We start from the raw sequence: 19,358 nt of genomic DNA, 5'->3' as shown, positions 1-19,358 counted from the left end.
TGGGCGGGGGGAGTTTGGCGCATGGTCGGTTTCTCCAAGTGCAGTCCCACGTGTCAGTGAAGATGCAAGCCGAAGCGCGTTTCGTTTGCGTGAGCCGTGTGCAGGACCGAACATGTGTGGGGTGCAATGCGACCGCGACAGGAGTGCTGTGAGTGCACCGCCTTTTTTCCTTTTAAACTAGGTGCTTCGCCCCCTCAAAAAAAATTGTTGCTTCGCGCGATCCATCGATACTACTACTAGTATCCGGTAATCCCGACTAAAACGGCGCGGCCGGGTCTTTTCCCGCGCGATATGCTGGGAGGTTGGCTTAGTTGGGTTTTTTAGGACGAGTAATGCTACACCTACGTAATCCCAGTTACGTAATTAACGTAATGTGAAACGTGTGAGCTGTTGATTGTAGATTGGGGGGAGGGAGGGGCCCACCACCATGAAAATCAGCGGAGGAGAGAGAGGCAATTTACGTTAACCCTTTCGTAGGTTCCCGTAGATGTAGAAAGATGTGAAATGCGTGAATGTGTAGTGGACGTACTAATGGAGTGCCTAAGATAATTTGTGTATGTATAGACCCTATGTGTTTATTTTACTTCGCATGTTAGATTTGTCTCGGTTCAATAAAAAGCAGAGTTGGTGATGATGGTGTGCCTGTCATCCTGCAATATAGGCCGTCCGATCTATATCTAACGGATAGGAAGGAAACTATGACAATTTACCCGCACTCCTCTCCACATTTGCAGATAAGGCTTTCCCTCGTTCATCCTTTTCTCCCACAAGATCTTGATCTTTCGTGCAACGCACGGGCATCTTGCTAGTACTCCTACAATATGTATATTATTGTGAAAGTTCATATACACCGGCCGAGATTAATGCAAACACGGCAGATTTTCATTACATTTCGAACTTTTATAGGACAAAAAAATAAAAGAAACCCGACCCTAAACCTATTCTACGACGGCGACCGACGTCCTCCATCTGTGATCTCCATGTACGGGGGCGGGGTTCAAGACCCGTGAAGTGAAGGTGCGGTCTCCGGCGAGGAAAAGTAGAACACGGGAGACGGACAGGCCAGTTGGCACACCATGCCCTGCCGCCTCCCATGCCCTACTCATCCTCGGAGGAGTCCCCGACCTCGGCGGTGCCGGACATTGGACGGCGGCAAGTAGGATGCATGGCTGACGGTGCTCCCGTTGTCGGCCGCCAGCGTGGCCACCGCTTGTGCGGCGACTTGAGCGAGGGCGGCGACCTCGAGCTCCATCCCCGAAGACAAGCTCTCCCGCAGAGCATTCGCGCTTGCGGTCATGGCGGATGTGGTTCCAGGTAGGAGGACGATGCGCTATGGTGTGGAGGTTAGCTGGGCGTTGCCGCTTTAAGTAGCGCATTCCGGTGAGGCCAAGCGTCCTGGTGCGTCATTATGTCGCCGGAGTTGGTTCCTCGGGCACCGAGCGTCTTAACGACGGCATATGGACGGACGGCATGAATGCGGGCAGCTGGCGCCGGCTTGGAACGCACCGCGCGACGGCGCAAGGGACGAGGGTTTTTGGTGTGCCAGGGTAGTCAACTACGGTCATGGCAACGTTGGAGATGCCGTTTGCTCACATGCAAGACGACCCGGCATGGTCTCAGGTCCAGAGGATGCAGTTGGCCGCGCTACACCACTCCGCGGACGCGTCACGGCGCCCCGTGCATCCTCGACGAGCCGGGTGTTGGGGTGTGTTTGGATTGTGGCCAAAGTGCACCTTACCAAAATTTTGGTCATGACCCAAAGATTGGTCTTTGTTTGGATGGTTGCCATTTTTTTGGCATGCCAATGAACTCTAGCCAACTCTAGTTCATTTTTCTTGCCAATGTCGGCCAAATCATGGGCAACCAATACCTCAACCAAAATTTTGGTCATGACCCAAAGATTGGTCTTTGTTTGGATGGTTGCCATTTCTTTGGCATGCCAATGAACTCTAGCCAACTCTAGTTCATTTTTCTTGCCAATGTCGGCCAAATCATGGGCAACCAATACCTCAACCGAAATTTTGGCTACCCAATGCTTTGATGGGGCAACCTTGGGCACAAACCAAACATACCGTTGGTCGTGCCACAGCACTAACGCCACCCTCGGCACACTGAAACCGACCGTGTCTAGCGACGATATGAGCGTGTCGCTCACCGTGGTCGCCGTGTCCAGAGGCGGTGCTGGAGTTGCGCCCCGTTATTGGCCCCAACGACCCACATGAACGGTTGTCGGTGGCGAGGAGGTCGTGGGCCACCTCCTCCATTGGACTAGTCTGCGCTACGTCGTCCCGATGGGTGTGCCCTACATGTCTGTTTCCCTGTTTTCCCGGCCATATTCGAGCGTTAGTGCTCCGCGTTGCGCATTAGGACTTTCACTATGTAGGCCAAGCGAGAAAACTTATTGTTTATTTGAGCCGTTCAAGTATAATCATGTGGCGTTTTCTTATTTCTCATTCCTCTCCAACCCTCTTCTCCATCGATCATGTCGCCCTCCAGTCGAGTCCATCCTCCCGCATGCCTCATTTGAACATTCCGCCGAGTATCATTCGCATGTACCCACCCTAGTCCTCTTTCAATAGATCTCCGGACCCCGAGATGAAATCGAGAGGGTGGGGGCACGTGATACCTAAGGCGGATTCAAAATTTTGAACCGGTGATCATAGCATCCGCAAATCATATATAAAGGGTATTCAATGTTCGTTTCGTTTTTGAACGTACAATATACTCCCTCCTATCCTTTCTAGTTTACATATAAGTTTTATGTGTAGTCAAAGTATCTCTACTTTGATCAAAAAGGTATCAACATTCAACAACGCCCAATCAATATTGTTAGATTTGTACGTACTCCTAGATTTGTACTCGAGATGGTTTGCAATTTGACTATTGACAAGATTAATAGTACATGAGATGTATAATGTGAAAATTATATCATTGGAAACTCCTTTCACATACGAATTTGACCGTATGCTTTGTGTAAGTCGCATGTCATATATTATTACTCTAACATTTGGTCAAAGTTAGCCTCGAAAACCGCATTAGACCCTGTATGCTCTGTGTAAGTTGCATGTCATATATTATTACTCTAACATTTGTGTAAGTTGCATGTCATATATTATTACTCTAACATTTGGTCAAAGTAGTATAGTGGAAGTGGATCCTCTGACGTAGGTATCCCTGCCTTACCCTCCCTTTCGGTCACTTACTGGCGGACCCCATGCTTGCTAGGCCCCGCATGTCAGTTACTCAATGGGTTCGGACACGTCAGGGGATCCTCATCCGTAGTATACTCCCTCTGTTTTTATTTACTCCGCATAAAACGGAGGGAGTGGTGGTATAATAAATGACGCGGGCGGGGGAGGGGGAGGGACGTCGGTTTGCTCTCAACTGCGGTCCCACAAGTGAGCGAAAACGCAAGACAAAGCGCGTTCCATTCGGTGAGTGACGTGGAGGGTCCAGCGTGCTGGGCTGCAACGCGAACGCAACAAGAGCGATGTACAGTCAAAACCGATTGACCGGTCATCACACTATTCACACCAGAACCTTCGCTGCTCGGCCTACGCCAGCCACTGCCCTAAAACTACACCAAATCTCTAGCCCATTCCCCCACCTTTCGATCCCCTAGCCCGCATCAAGCGTCCCCTAGTTCTCCGGAAAGCCATGGTGCGCCGCAAGATCACTTACTACAAGATGCTGACGCTGGAGTGCCGCACAGAAATCGCGGCGGCGGTCGGCGCCACAGACCTCCGTTCCCAAGCTCGCTTTGTGGCGGGCCAATCCCTGAGTTCTCTGGAGCCAAGCTACGAGGAGGAGGAAGCCGATCCAATGTTCATGGCGGAGGTCGCGGAGCAGAAGGCCCCCGATGGGTATGAGACGATGGACGTCGACTTCGTGCCGGTGTCCGAGTCCCCCATGGTGCAGGCGGACCAGTGGTTCAACATGGCGATACTAAAGGAGGACCGGGAGGCAAAGGCTCAACTCGACGCGGAGCGTGCGTGTGCCGCTGCCATCGAGGCTCTCCTGCAGGCGGAACCGGATGTCGTGGATGTGAACCGGGCGGTGGAGGCTCAACTTGAGGCGGAGCGTGCGGATGTCGCTGCCATCGAGGCCCTCCTGCAGGCGGAACCGGACATCTTGGACTTGAACCGGGTGGCAGAGGCTCGACTCGACGCAGAGCGCGCGGATGCCGCTCTCATCGACGCCCTCCTGCACGCGGAACCGGACGTCCTGGACTTGAACCAGGCGGCGGAGGCTCGACTCGACGCGGAGCACGCGGATGCCGCTGCCATCGAGGCCCTCCTGCAGGCGGAACCGGACGTCCTCGACTTGAACCGGGCTGTGCTCTCATCCGTGCAGAGCACCCGCACGCTCCGCTTGAACGAGTAGCTGGAGGCCGAGGACAACCACGGTGCAGAGACACACGTCGGCTGCGACGGCTGGTTCGCGCTGATAGCCAAAGATGACGAGGCCGTGTCTTTCCGCGAGCAGTGATAGTTTTTCTTTATGTTGTTGTTTTCATGGATCTTTTGCTATGTAAAAACATATATTTGTTATGCAAGTCGCCTGACTTGGGTCAGTCTACCATTTCAGGCGGTTGGATGAATATCCTACGTCTCCTAACCCTTCTTTCCTTCTTCCTCACCTCTTCTTCTTCCCCAACAGACCACCGCACGGGCCGTACGGATACTCCCCAACATGCGGTTGGATAAACATACTCTATGAACGAAAATTATGTGTCAGCGATAGGATGGCTGAGTTTGGTTTGTTCACATGCGACAGCACGTGTCAGTGAGGGTGCGTTCCCTTGGTTGGGTTTGCGGCGTGCAGGAGCGACTGTGTGAGGGTGCGGTGTGACCGCGGCATGCAGGAGCGACCGTGTGAGGGTGCGGTGCGACTGCGACAGCAGTGCGCAATTGTACCTCCTTCTAATTTTGAAAACTTTAGGCAAGCTTGGCAAAAATGTGTGGCAAAGTTTGGCAATGCAAGGCCTAGACCCAAACAGGATAAGTACGTACGTACTAGGAGTACTAGTGTTAAAAAAGAAAGGCGGGGTTTTCCTTCGCGGGATTTAATCGATACAAATCCTCGTTTCACGTGTCAATTAATGCGTATTTTTTTCTCAAAAGACCAAAGAGCTAACCATCTCACTCCTCATCGCTTGATTAATGCAGCGCCATGCAAACCAACCTTCTCACTTCCGCATGCATGCAGGGGATATTAATGTCCTGGGTTGCTAACCCCATCAATTTTTCCTCGATTAGTGTTAGTGGCCCTTTGCAAATTGTAATTTTGATACACTGGCCTTGTGTACAAAGAATTTGGAGGTAGTAACTATATTTGACTTCCTTCCCCATTGCGGTGACGTCGACAATAACTTTTTTTTGGTGGTTTGGCGAAGTGCGTTCGACGGAGAACACCATTGAGGGAGACCACGGTAAATCATTCGCAAGTGCCGCCTGCAAGCCGAGACAACCGCCTTATTTGCATCCAGGAAGTCCTTTACTAGTACTACTAGGAGTACTAGTGCGGTGAGATGGCTTCTCGAAGAAGACGATGGAGAAGCGGAGTCAGCGAAGAGTGAAATGATGGTTGCTTCGTCCGTGCTTTTGTGATTGGACGCCTCACTGCTTTGTGATTTGTGATAGAAGGGACAGGGGAGTAGACTCTGTGCTCTATACTGTACTACATGCGTCCAAGCATGGGAGAAAGAGGAGAGACGTTGCATTTTTCTATTCCTTCAATCAATCAATCAGGGAGCTTTGGTTCCATCTTTTTGGCTTTGGCAACACCGTCCACAATGGTTCCCATGATGCCAAAAGCTATTTTCACATTTGGCTACACATTGTGGATGCCCTTAACCGTACCACTTGGTTTTGCTCCTGTGTGCTATCTATACAAATATCAATTATATTGATCTAAAAAATTATAGAATCGAGATTAGTAAAAAGGAGGTGATTTTGCCGCGCGGATGGCGGGGGAGGTTTCTTATTTTAGCAATGCTACATCCACGTAATGGTTTACGTAAAGTTATGAACTGATGTGATGTGGGACTATTTGATTGGATTAAAGGAGAGGATTAGGCCCACCCCACCTGAATATCAGGGGGGCATATATAGATTAGATGGAAAGTATACGTAGCAGCTACGTAGCCCTTTGTAAGTCTAGGATTAGGCTTCTTATTTTCGGAGGACGTTGTCCTGGCGGTTTGCTAACATGCGGTCCCACGTGTCAGTGCTTTACCAACCCGATCCGCGTCCCACATGAGGCAGAACAACGGCAGAAGCAACACGTGGTTAAGTTGAAGAAGATGAGGGAGAAGCGGATTCAGCAAAAAATGAAATGATGGTTGCTTCGTCCCTCCAACTTAACTGCGGGAAAGGTGCAGCTTTGTGATTTGACGCCTCATTGCTCATTACTACGCCAACGCCATGACTGGGGTGCTTCACCCCGGCTGCTCTGCACTGTATTCCGGTATGGCACGTGGACCCGGTAGCTTGATGTCCCACATGTCGGCGAAAGGGACTAGAAGATTTATGAAAGCGAGCGCTCCACTCTTACGACGGAGGAGTAGACGACACAACGGCCCAGTGAACTGTCACTTGTACTGTATAGTACTATAGTTTTGCTGTTTCGCACGATCCATCGATACAAACCCGATTAAACAGGAAAGGGCGGGAGTTTTCCCGCGCGGTAGATGATACTGGCCATACATTTCAAAGGCAATTTTAATGTATGCAAACTGAATAATTATAAGTAACAATATGATATCTAGTAAAACTAAAAAGACATATGATTTATTGTGTTAGAGTGTAGTAGTAGTGCTGTATTGCATAGTTGTTAGATGTAACATGCGAGAACGTGTAGAGATGTAGTTTTGGAGGGCCTACAGAGAGAAAAGCGTAATACGGTCACCGAACTTCAGAATAAGCTGATTACGGTCACTATATACGTTTTGCGGTAATTATACGGTCACTTGCTCACAGTTCAGCATCGGATTGCACTCTATTGACTGGCCAAATAGTCTGCGTGGCGCCATGTTGACTAGTTAAATTGACCACGTTCCTTGTGGGTCCCACCTGTCAGTTCGCATAGGCAAAAGGTCAGATAAACACAAATTTACGCAGGCGCGACAAGGCTCCAACCCGTGCGCAGGAATCACCTGGTTGTGTATGTGTCTGTCAGAGCCTGATGTGTGCGCATGCACGTGTAGGTTGAGCACTTGAGTGTGAAACTGTGTGTTGGTCGTGTGGTGTACTGGTGTGTGCATGCATGCGTGCGTGTGTGCATGTGAGTGTTGCATGCGTGCGTGTGAGTGTTGCGTGCGTGCGTGGCTGCGTGTGTACGTGTGAGTGTTGCGTGCGTGCGTGGGTGCATGTGTTTGTGTGAGTGTTGCGTGGATGCAGTTCGTGTGCATGCGTGCGTGTGTGTATAATCACCACACCAGCTCTTGTGTGTTAAAACAGACGGCTCAGCATACCAATACAAGGCCACCTTGTCCGCTATGCCCGCGGTCATGACTTCGAACCACCGTCCAAATATTTTTTTGTCGTTTGTTTTCATTCTTACTAGCAAGATGCCCGTGCGTTGCACGTAACATCAAGATGCATTTGTATGACTTGTTTATCTTGTGAGAGAAAAGGATGAACGAGGGAAGGCCTTATTTGCAAATGTGGAGAGGTGTGTGGGTACCTTTTTGCAAAATTGCCATAGTTTCTTTCCTATCCGTCAGATATAAATCGGACGGCCTATATTGCAGGATGGCAGGCACACCATCATCACCAACTCTGTTTTTTATAAGAGTGTATTTTATAAGAGTGTAGATGTAGAGTAGATACAAGTCGACAGGTGGGCACGATGGTAGTGAGATAATGTGATGCAACACTAGAGGTGCCACGTGGAGCGTTTAACTGGTCAACTAGTCATGTCATGAGCAAATACAGAGTTGTACGGTGAGCCCGTGACTGTATAATAACCACTAAATGTAAATGGTGACCGTAATGAGTGGATTTTGAAGTCCAATATACGTATCGTGCTTTCGCTTCAAATACAATGATCGTCATTGCATATATCGCGAAAGAAAGATGAAACATGCGTGAATTTTCTGGGGGCTTACTTTTAGAGGATCTGGAGATAGTTTTGTGTGTATACGTGAAAGGGGCGTACAGGGGGGGTATGCGATGGAGAGAGAGATGCTCTTCGTTTCTCTTTATTATGACTAACTTTGTATATAGTATAAAAATATACAAATTCACAGTGCGGAATAAATATCATTGTGGGCACCATGCAATGCAAATTAGCGTTCGTACTCCTCCATATAACTTTGTAATGTTGTATATATGTAGAAACTCTAAAATAATTTTTTGGCCACACTTTATTCAAAAGGAATGTTGTATGCGAAATAAACGTGAAGAGAGGGCTTTTTAGATCAATGGGTTACGTGATGTAACATGTGTGAATGTGTAGTTGATGCATTTGGCGGGGCCTAGAGAGGTATGTGTGTGTATTACGTATTCGAGAGAGGCATGGATAGAGGGGCCGACGGGGGGGCGTGGGAGAGATAGCACGAGAAATGAGAGTGGTCTAGAGAGAGAGAGACGAATATGACGTCACGACAAGAGATTCCATTCCCTGGAGTGTGTATATGCAAGGGGGGAGGGAATAGAGGCACCAGGAGAAATTTTCTGTGTGTGTGGTGTTTGTGTTGGTATGTGTGGGTGTGAGAAGATAATGAGACGTGGGGGCAGAGGGTGTGTCACCGCGTGAGGTCCGGTGGGTCGAGGTGAGGCCCTTCGTTCGGTTCCGTCCTGCGCCACATTGGTCGGCCCGTGACGCATTTAGGAAGACCCATGGATGATTAGTCGTACAAGACAAAGCTAGCAGAATTGTGAAGGACTCTGTGTCCACTGACAAAGCCGGCTAGGATTTGTAACCCTAGGTTCTGGGACTAAGGTAACCCCTTTATCTCTGATATTACTATTCATCCAACCTAACTTTAAGGGGCATCCTACAGAATGCTCTGCTAGAATCATACTCGTCGATTAGGAAGAGAGGTGTGAGACAATGCGTGAGAGACAGGTGTAAAGATAATGTGCGTACATGAGACACGTAGGCAGGTCCATGTATATAGAAAGGGTCGATGAGGATTGTGCGTGTGTATGTTTGCGAGAGGAAGAGTGCTTGTGATAAAGGTTAGTGAAAACAGTTGTAAATGGTTACGAGAGGGAGGGAGGGTTATATCTAGAGCATGTGTGCGAGAAAGACACCTCGGGAGAGAGTGTGTGAGCATGTGTGAGAGACCACCGATGGAGAGTGAAACTACACGTAAAAGACTGCTCTACACATTGATTAAAGATATAAATTGTATCCAAATATTAGGATGGGATCATGATATTTGCAATTCGCGTAAGGAGCGGTCATTGATCCATCAGACATCTAGATTCTATCGAATTCGAGCATGTCTATGTTATTATTCGACACAATTGATCCACATAGTTAGTATTTTGAACTCCAGACAATGCATCGCTTTAGCAATTGAATATAAACGTGAGTATAGTTCATGATGTGTGTGTAAAGCACATTATACATACGAAAGTTACACAATGGACATTATAAATAGCTACTACCTATGAACTAGCATACATTTGAGTTCAACTTAAGGTGGTTTAAAAAAAATCGAATTCAACATGAAGTCCATTCAATTATTTGAATTTGATATCATGGCATTTGTAAACCATACCTAAATTATGGGGGCACCAATCTTTGCTCTGATTTTGTACATAATAGCATATGTAGTCGTGTACAAAATAGATTCAAATTTAGCTCCTCCATTGCAAAATAATCGTAGTTATAGGATTTTCAAGTGTCAAAATTTCAAAAAGAAGCGGACAATTTAATGAGGTTTTCAAACATACAAGGTCAAATATAATGTTGTCTATTTAGGTCAATCCTCATAGTTCAAGAGTACTCTAAACGTGAATGCTTGTGTTTCAAAATTTCGAACGAAGCGCCAAAAGAGCCTCTACTCGCCCGAAACCGCGTGAGACCAATGTTTGGTAGTACAAGGAAATTACTTTTCTAATAACTCCAACCCATGAAACCTACCGGCCCGACGTCCAAAGGTCTAAACCGGGGTAGGTTTGTAGCTTCATCTAGACGCCACGCAGCCGCATCCGAAAAACATTCATACACAATGGACGCCTAAGCACACATGCGCACGGCCGAAATCGCTCCCGTCCACTATTTGGGACACCTCGGATTACCATCCTACCCCCGACCCGCAGTAGGTCCGAAATTTAAGAGGGGGGCAAAGTTTGCACTTTCCCTAAATTTCAAACAAGCGCGTCCCATCTTCTGTTCAAAAAAGCCAAAAACAAGCGCGTCCCAGACCGAAACATGGTTCCCCCCACCCGTCCGATTCCCCATTCGTACTCCGTGGGCACCAAAACTACCTCTCCACCAGCCGCCAAACCCCGGCGTCCTCCGTCCACCACCCCATCCCACCCATCAACCGCCGCCCTCCTCCATCACGCCGGAGCCGATACCCCGACGTCGTCGTCCACCGCAACCTCAACCGCAACGCCCTCCACGGCTAGTAGTTGAAGCCGAGGCCGAGCCGTCCGTACCCGAGCCAGTTCAACCACGCCGTCCTGCGCCTCACCGTTGCCGCTCCAACTTCGCCACCCTCCACTGCACCGGAGCTGTTCCTGCTACACCGTCCTTCGCCGCCTCGGATCTGCTTCCCCTCCGCCGACATACGGCCACGGCAACACAGTCAACAATTTGGCCATGGATTCGTCCAAGCCTGCACCCTCCAGAACATCGGTTTCCCCGGTAAAAAGAAGAAAATCAACGCGACATGTGGAGAGAACATCGGTTTCCCCGGTAAAAAGAAGAAAATCGGCGCGACATGTGGAGGTGACCACACCAGCAACCGAAAAAGGTGCTCCTCTTCCCTTATTCGTGCAAATCTTACGTCTCTGCTTGCACGGTATTCATCCCACAGAAGACACTAGTTGACCGCTTCTTCTTGATACTAGATGTTCCTAGTAACTCGCGATGCACAAGGTTTCTCCTCATATACTATTTCACCTTAGCTAGAGGTCCGTCGCCCCCCTGAATTTCAATTTCTGGCCAGTTGATTCCCAATTAACGGAAGCATTCCCCGGCGTAACAGGCGCTAGTACGCCTATTACGCCGGGGAAGCAGCGCCTTGGTGTTTATGTTAGGGGCGTGTGCGGCCTAGAGTTACTGGCGCCCGATCTAGAGGTCGGCCGGGATTAAAGGGAAGGCCTGGGGGCGCTGCCAAGCACGGCGGTGGTGTGAGGTCGATGGGAGGGCGGGGCGGCGGAGGCAGGGGTCTGGGCCGGTGGTCGCTGGCGGTTCGAGAAAGATCGTCAACAGTGACTGGCGGGAGGTAGACGAAGGCCATCTGCCCGTTCCTTATAGATCGGACGGTTCATTAAAAAATCGACTGACCTATTTATTTTCAGTCGACTGTTATCTTAGATATGACCACATGTGGTGGTGTGCTGGAGGAGTACCTGCATTTCCTGTGCTTATATAATACAAAATCATACGGAGTAGAATCTAATTTTGTTTGCCATGCAATGTTGTAGAGCTATTATATGTATCCTGTCATTTATTTTTCAGCCACCTGCTATCTGCTACTTTTACAGTGCACTAGTTCTGCACACACTTCACCCTTACTCTCACTATTGTGTTTTTATGCAAGGGTATTTCAGACTCTGCTGCCATGAGAGAAGCCAAAAAGAAAAGAGAGAAGTCGCTCCAGCTTGGTGTGTGGGTAGGCAAGACACGTTACAACGCTATAAAGGGTGCAGTGTCAGCAGATGGAGACGGTAAACGTAGCTCTGGAGTTGATGACCTCGCTCGCAATGAACCACCATCCCAGGTGCTTGCTTTAACTTCGCGGTGTCATATGTGGTTGCATGTTCCATATGGTGTATAGCTTGTATTCGAAAGGCCAAAGTCGGTAAGATAAGGAAAGATATTTTTTTACATGAACCACCATCCCGTGAGCACCAGAAAAGATAGCTAGTCAGGGCACTGGCCGAGCCAGTGACAAGCCCAGCAAAGATAGGCACCACCTGGAAGCCAACTAAAAAGCTGCGATGGTGGCGAAGCAGCCCGCCTCCCACCAGGCTCTCAGGTCCTAGATGATCATGCTCACCACTCCAGCCGGATGTCTAGCTTGTATTGCTTCCAATTTGGTTAAATTGCATCTGCTTAGCTTACACATTATCCCTTTGAATATGACATGCCTTTCTGTTTTTGGTACATACTCGTACATATGTGTATTAACCATGTTCTTACATCAAACTAATGTTCTTGTGTATCCCTCATCAATCACTTATGACGAGGCAGGCAGGCAAGGGCACTACTCCTCATTTAAAGAATGCAGCGTCAGCCTCCCGACATGATTCTCAAGAAACAGAAATGCTAGATGAAGATAGTGAACGTAGCTCTGTAGTTGATTACATCATTTCCCCTACACTAGCATCGCGGGTGCTTGCTCTAACTTGGCAGCGTGATATGTGGTTGCATGTTGCATATGGTGTCTAGATTGTAATTCTTCCAATCTGGTTAAACTGCATGTGCTAGTCTGCCTAGCTTATACATTATACCTCTTAATGTGACATGCCTTCCTGTATTTAGTACATAGTACATCTGTCTATTAAGCATGTCCTTACATAAAACTATTTTTTTTGTATCCCGCATCAATCAACATGACGAGACACCTTTAGTATATGCAGTGCGATATTAGTTGCATCTTTCATATGATTTATAGCATGCGCTGCTTCTAATTTGTTGAAATTACATTTAATTATGATGGGACGCTTTTAACTTGGCAGAGTCATATTGGTTGCATCTTTCATGTGGTGTCTAGCTTGCATTGCTTCTTATTTGCTGGAATGGTTTCTGCTTAGTTTACAAAAACAGTTGTGAACATGCCATGCCGTCCTGTTTTTCATACATATTCCATCCTGGTATCATGTGTTTGCCTTACATCAAAGTAGTGATTGTCAGTATCATGCATGAATGAGTTCTGAAGAGAGAATTTTATTGCTTTTTCTTGTCGGTTTTACTTGACAATTCAAAATCAATAAAGCGGAAGGAAGTTAGCAAGGCAACGGATAAAGGTGCTCCTTCCGAATGGAGGGCCTCTACAGTTTCTACTCCTCCACACCCCCAATATGATTTCCAAGACAACACATGCATAAACACTCAACAAAGCTGTGTTTATGATGAGCACGTCTCCCCTAGTGCAGCATCACCGGTGCTCCCTCTAACTTGGCACTGTTATATGTGGTTGCATGTTATGTGTGATGTCTAGCTTGTATTGCTTCTAATTTTGTTGAATTCCATCTGCTTACTTTACACATTATACTTGAATAAGACACGTGTTCCTGTTTCTAGAACATACAATATCTGTCTATCACACCATGTTCTTACTTCAAATTACTACTGTTGTGTAACCTGCAACAATCACTTATCATAAGCCAGATTTGACTTCGGAGTGTGATATAGGTTACATCTCACATTCTTTTCTAGCTTGTACTACTAATTTGTTGAAATGGCACTTATGACGAGATAGTTTTAACTTGGTAGAGTGATATTCGTTGCATCTTTCATATGGTGTCTAGCTTTCATTGCTTCTAATTTGTTGAAATGCCTTCTCCTTAGTTTACACATCATAAGCTGTGAATATGCAATGGCACTAATGACGAGAGACCTCTAACATGGTAGTGTGATGTTGTTTGCATCTTGCATAGGATTTATTTCTTGTACTGCTTCACATTTGTTTAAACGCCATTTATGATGAGACACTGTTAACTTGGCAGAGCGATATTTGTAGCATCTTTCATATGGTGTCTACCTTCCATTGCATTGCTTCTAATTTGGTGAAATGTCTTCTTCTTAGTTTACACATCATAGTTCTGGTTATCTCTTCCGTCCTGTTTTTCATACATATAACATCCTCCTATCATGTGGTTGTCTAACAACAAAGTTCAGTTCGCCTGCATCACGCATCAATTTGTTCTGAAGAACTAAATTGTTATTCGTTTTTCTTGTCGGCTTGACTTAACATGGCACAGAGAAAGATGAAGAAACACATAATGGCAGGGAATGAGAAGCGGATGAATCCTGCAGATTCTGCTGGTACTGATGGTGCAATAGAAGGTCAAAGTCCAGCGGAAAATTCTACAAACACGGCATCCCATGCTACACGAGTTGCAAAAAAAAGCCAAACAGAAACAAATAGCTGCCACCAAACAAGCAGAGACAGCCCTAGTTCTTGCAACACCTACCACAGTACTACCATCTGCACGACGTACTCGTGCGTCAACTGAGCTAGCAGCACGTTCCCAAGCTCCCTTGCCACCTGACACTACTTCCCAAGAACTCTTGACACAAGACGAGTTGGCAATATTAGATGAACCTTGTGAGCTTCAACAGCAAGAAGGTAGTTGCTGGAGTCAAGTTACAGTTGCATGCTTCTTTATATGTAGTCTCATAGTTTGATGTACACTAACACTTCCTATGTTTGTTGTTGGACTAGCACCTAGGCTCAAGAGGAAACAAACATCAGGGATAATGCTCGATAGGTTAACTAAACCCAGTTCAACACCTTCCTCGACCATTTATCTGTAAGTATGGTTATCTATGGAAACTAGTAATATCGTCTTGCTCTGTCCAATACTTTCTAGGTTGCTGCTAATGAGACTCCCATAATTTTCAACAGATGAGGTTCAAGTTGGATAGCCAAGATGATGCAACCAGACAAAGCTTGCACCCATGTTTTCAAGTCTGCTCTGCGACAGTATCGGTATAACTTGAGGAAAACTCACTTTGAAGGCAAGGCTAACAGTGAACTTGCCCAAACATCTCCAGTGGAAAATATATCTGATGAAGACTAGAGAGGCCTCGTTAAACACTGGTCCGATCCGAAGTATCAGGTAAATTATATATATATGTCATCAAATCACATGTTGAAGTCCTATTTACACATGTGCCACAAAAATCTATCTTCTTGTAGGTGAACTGTTCAAAGAACAAGGCCAACCGTAGAAAGTGAAATTCCAACAGACGACAGGATCTCGTAGCTATATTGCACACTGCGAGGCTCTTATAATTAGCTGTTGTTTCACTCTTTTCGTTGTACCATATTATCAGATCTATATTGACTTGTTCCAAATGCAGAGGAAAGCCCGCAAGGACCAAAAAGTACCTGAACCAAATGCTGTGGAAATCTTCAAGGACTGTCACACCAGCAAGAAGAAGGGCATGACTACACCAGTCAAAGCCGCTGTTGTAAGTCCTTAATCCTCATGCCTTTTAACTACTACTTACTCTGACTTGTGCCTTGAACCGCATGGTTTGCAGCCAATGTCTATTACTCTTTTCAATTTTATACACAATTGTCTTAGCGTATCATTGCACCTTACAAGGTTTAAAAGAGAGGAGTGATGTTCCTTTGATCTTGACCCGTAATCTAGTTCCGTGCTGGACTTGCCCACACAATGTTACAATTGCCTGTTTGTCTGTTCTCAGTTGTTTTGTGATATAAATGATGTCATACTATGCTTACCGTATTATAAAATTCGTCTCTTTATCCTTAGCCCTCAATTCAATGTGAAGAAATAGACAATACATTAGCGATGGTACATGGTCATATGTTTGGAACCTGGTTTTATTATGTACTTTGCAATAAAATACAACTAATATTTTACATGGGTTCACCAGAATAAGTTCTGTATATAGACCAAAGCTATTTTGTTTGGTTTTGCTGCCTCCTTAATATCTTCTGTTCTGGTACTACTAATGTAAAACCTCAACTTTTCAGCTAGCTATGGAAAAAATGGTGGAACCGCCACCTTGTGAAGGTGGCGAGGCAACTATAACCGCAATGTCAGCTCTTGCCAGTGGGTCAGTACCTGTCCACTAACAGTGCCAAAAGCACGTTCACGCATAATACTGGGTTGGTTGTTAAGGCAATATCGTCCAAACTGCCTCATGATCAAGATATGCAAGCTCAAAGCAATGTTGTATCTGCGCTCCGGACACAAGTCCATTCCGTAACAGAGACCCTTTGTGAAACAAGGAGAAACATTGCTCAATGTCATCAAGATATGCATGGTTTTGAAACCAGACTATCAGACATTTGCTATGTTGTTCAGGAGCCTAGGGGAAATGAAGGCGAGGGTTATGGTGCTCCATCGGACAATACAGCATGAAAACGTAACAGTCAGGTCAAATGAACTGAGCTTCTGAACTTCTGGTGGTGCATTTATCTGCTAGACTGTTAAGTTTTATGCCAACCTTCCTTCTGTTATATAGTTGTAATTTGTTTTGGTGCGATACAAAATTTATTCTTAACATGCAGCCACCGGCTGAAGAAAACCGCAAGCAATTTTTGTATAGTGTAGGGTGCTCCCTATATTTGCACTGGTGGCGATCTTTGATGCCGAGTGGATGTAATCTGTGCAATCGCCTTAATAGCCTAGCATTAGTTTCGGCCTTATTTATTTCCTAGTCTTCTTTTTCCCTGGTTTGCTAGTGGCCGCAACTACCATGGGCCATATACGGGCCGTAGGATCCATGGGTCTCCTACGGGCCGTCGATAAATGGCCCTGTAATCGGTGGGCCTCGGGCCGTCGGATAAATGGGAATACATGGGCCGTAATCGGGCGTAATTGGTATCGGCCCAGCACGGTAACAGGCCGTTAACAGGCCGTAGGACAGCAAAGGCTTAATTCTGTCACAGGCATAACGGGTCGTTAATGGGCCAGAATATAGGACGGGATGGAAATGGCGCAACAGGTTAATAGGCCAAAAATGGGCCAACTCTTGCCATGGGTCGAATTTGGCCCATTAGGGTAACAGGCCAGTAACGGGCCGACTCTTGCCATGGGCCGAATTTGGCCCATTAGGGCAACAGGCCAGTAACGGGCGGACTCTTGCCATGGGCCGAATTTGGCCCATTAGGGGAACAGGCCAGTAACGGGCCGGAAGTAATCGAGGGCCGAAAAGGAGCCCAAGAACGTATGGGCCGTCAATAGGCCGAAAGCTAACACGGGCTGGAAACGGCCCATGTAAATCACGGGCTGTTAACAGGTATAAAGAAAATTACTGTTCATTATGGGCTAGAGTCACCGTGGGCCTATAAAGGGCCGAAAGATACGAAGGCCTCATATGGTCCGAAAGACGTCGTGGGCCATACATGGGCCGAAAGTGAAATGGGCTGGTGTTATATTCGACGGCCCACATGACGTTGTTGGGCCGATTTCCTTTAGGGCCTAACGGGCCGTGAGTTAACGGATCGTAAAATGGGCTATTTGCGAAGAGACCGTTAACAGGCTTTTCATGGGCCAGCCCGTTAACTTTTGACCAAGTCAAACGGGCCAGCTTTGTAAGCTAAATGGGCCACTGTTGGGCCGTGCCACGTGTCGACATATCATAGGCGCCTATCTGACCCACTGACGAGCTGACACGTGTTTCGTCCGGCCAATAAGAATTTTACACGTGGAAATTTCCCATTGGTCGGGGCTGTTAACGGGTTATCGGATCCAAAACCCGACCCGATAGCTTAACGGCGTTCCGTTACGGTGGATGCCACGTGTCGGTCACCCTTGACAAAAGCACTTATGTGACGCGCGATTTATCGTCATGGAAGTGGACACTTCCGTGATGATAATTTTGGCAATGTCATGGAACACTTCTACGACAGCACAGGTATGACTATCTTGATTCTGTCATAAATTTATCATGGATGTACATGCATGATAGAAAACGCGACCTACTGTGACAAACACGTATCATCACGGAAGTGTATTTTTTTGTAGTGCAAGATGCATAGGATAATATTTTTGATGAAATTCCAATTTCAATCGTTTGTAGTTCCATGATCTCGTCTCATCACATAGCCTATACCATGTCAATGCATCTCCCTTCAAAGATAAAGGGAAGACCTTCTTCTTAACAACATCGTCGGGTATACCTGCAAGCTTAAATAATCCACAAACTTCATCCACATAGAGTAGATGTTCATCAGGATGCTTTGTTCCATCTCCTGTAAAAGCATTAGCTAGCATTTTTTCCATCATAACCGAAGGAACTTCAAAAGGAATATTTTCATTTTCAGTAGGTTCAGTAGGTTGGGGAGCAACTCTTTGCTCTACTGGTCGGGGTGAAGATACCACCTACCAAAGGCGCTTCACTCCCCGGCAACGGCGCCAGAAAAGAGTCTTGATGACCCACAAGTATAGGGGATCTATCTTAGTCCTTTCGATAAGTAAGAGTGTTGAACCCAACGAGGAGCAGAAGGAAATGATAAGCGGTTTTCAGCAAGGTATTCTCTGCAAGTACTGAAATAAGTGGTAACAGATAGTTTTGTGATAGGATAATTTGTAACGAGCAACAAGTAACAAAAGTAAATAAAGTGCAGCAAGGTGGCCCAATCCTTTTTGTAGCAAAGGACAAGCCTGTACAAACACTTATAATAGGAAAAGCGCTCCCGAGGACACATGGGAATATCGTCAAGCTAGTTTTCATCACGTTCATATGATTCGCGTTCTATACTTTGATTAATTGATATGTGGGTGGACCGGTGCTTGGGTGCTGTTCTTACTTGAACAAGCATCCCACTTATGATTAACCTCTATTGCAAGCATCCGCAACTACAACAAAAGTATTAAGGTAAACCTAACCATAGCATGAAACATGTGGATCCAAATCAGCCCCTTACGAAGCAACGCATAAACTAGGGTTTAAGTTTCTGTCACTCTAGCTACCCATCATCTACTTATTACTTCCCAATGCCTTCCTCTAGGCCCAAATAATGGTGAAGTGTTATGTAGTCGACGTTCACATAACACCACTAGAGGCTAGACAACATACATCTCATCAAAATATCGAACGAATACCAAATTCACATGACTACTAATAGCAAGACTTCTCCCGTGTCCTCAGGAACAAACGTAACTACTCACAAAGCATATTCATGTTCATAATCAGAGGGGTAATAATATGCATAAAGGATCTGAACATATGATCTTCCACCAAGTAAACCAACTAGCATCAACTACAAGGAGTAATCAACACTACTAGCAACCTACTAGTACCAATCCCGGACTTGGAGACAAGAATTGGATACAAGAGATGAACTAGGGTTTTGAGATAAGATGGTGCTGGTGAAGATGTTGATGGAGATTGCCCTCTCCCGATGAGAGGAGCGTTGGTGATGACGATGGTGATGATTTCCCCCTCCCGGAGGGAAGTGTCCCCGGCAGAACAACTTTGCCGGAGCCCTAGATTGGTTCCACCTCGTGGCGGCGGAGTCT

The sequence above is a fragment of the Triticum aestivum genome, chromosome 2D, assembly GCF_018294505.1.
Source record: "Triticum aestivum cultivar Chinese Spring chromosome 2D, IWGSC CS RefSeq v2.1, whole genome shotgun sequence".
NCBI classification, from domain to species: Eukaryota; Viridiplantae; Streptophyta; class Magnoliopsida; order Poales; family Poaceae; genus Triticum; species Triticum aestivum.
This window is presented reverse-complemented; position numbering follows the sequence as displayed.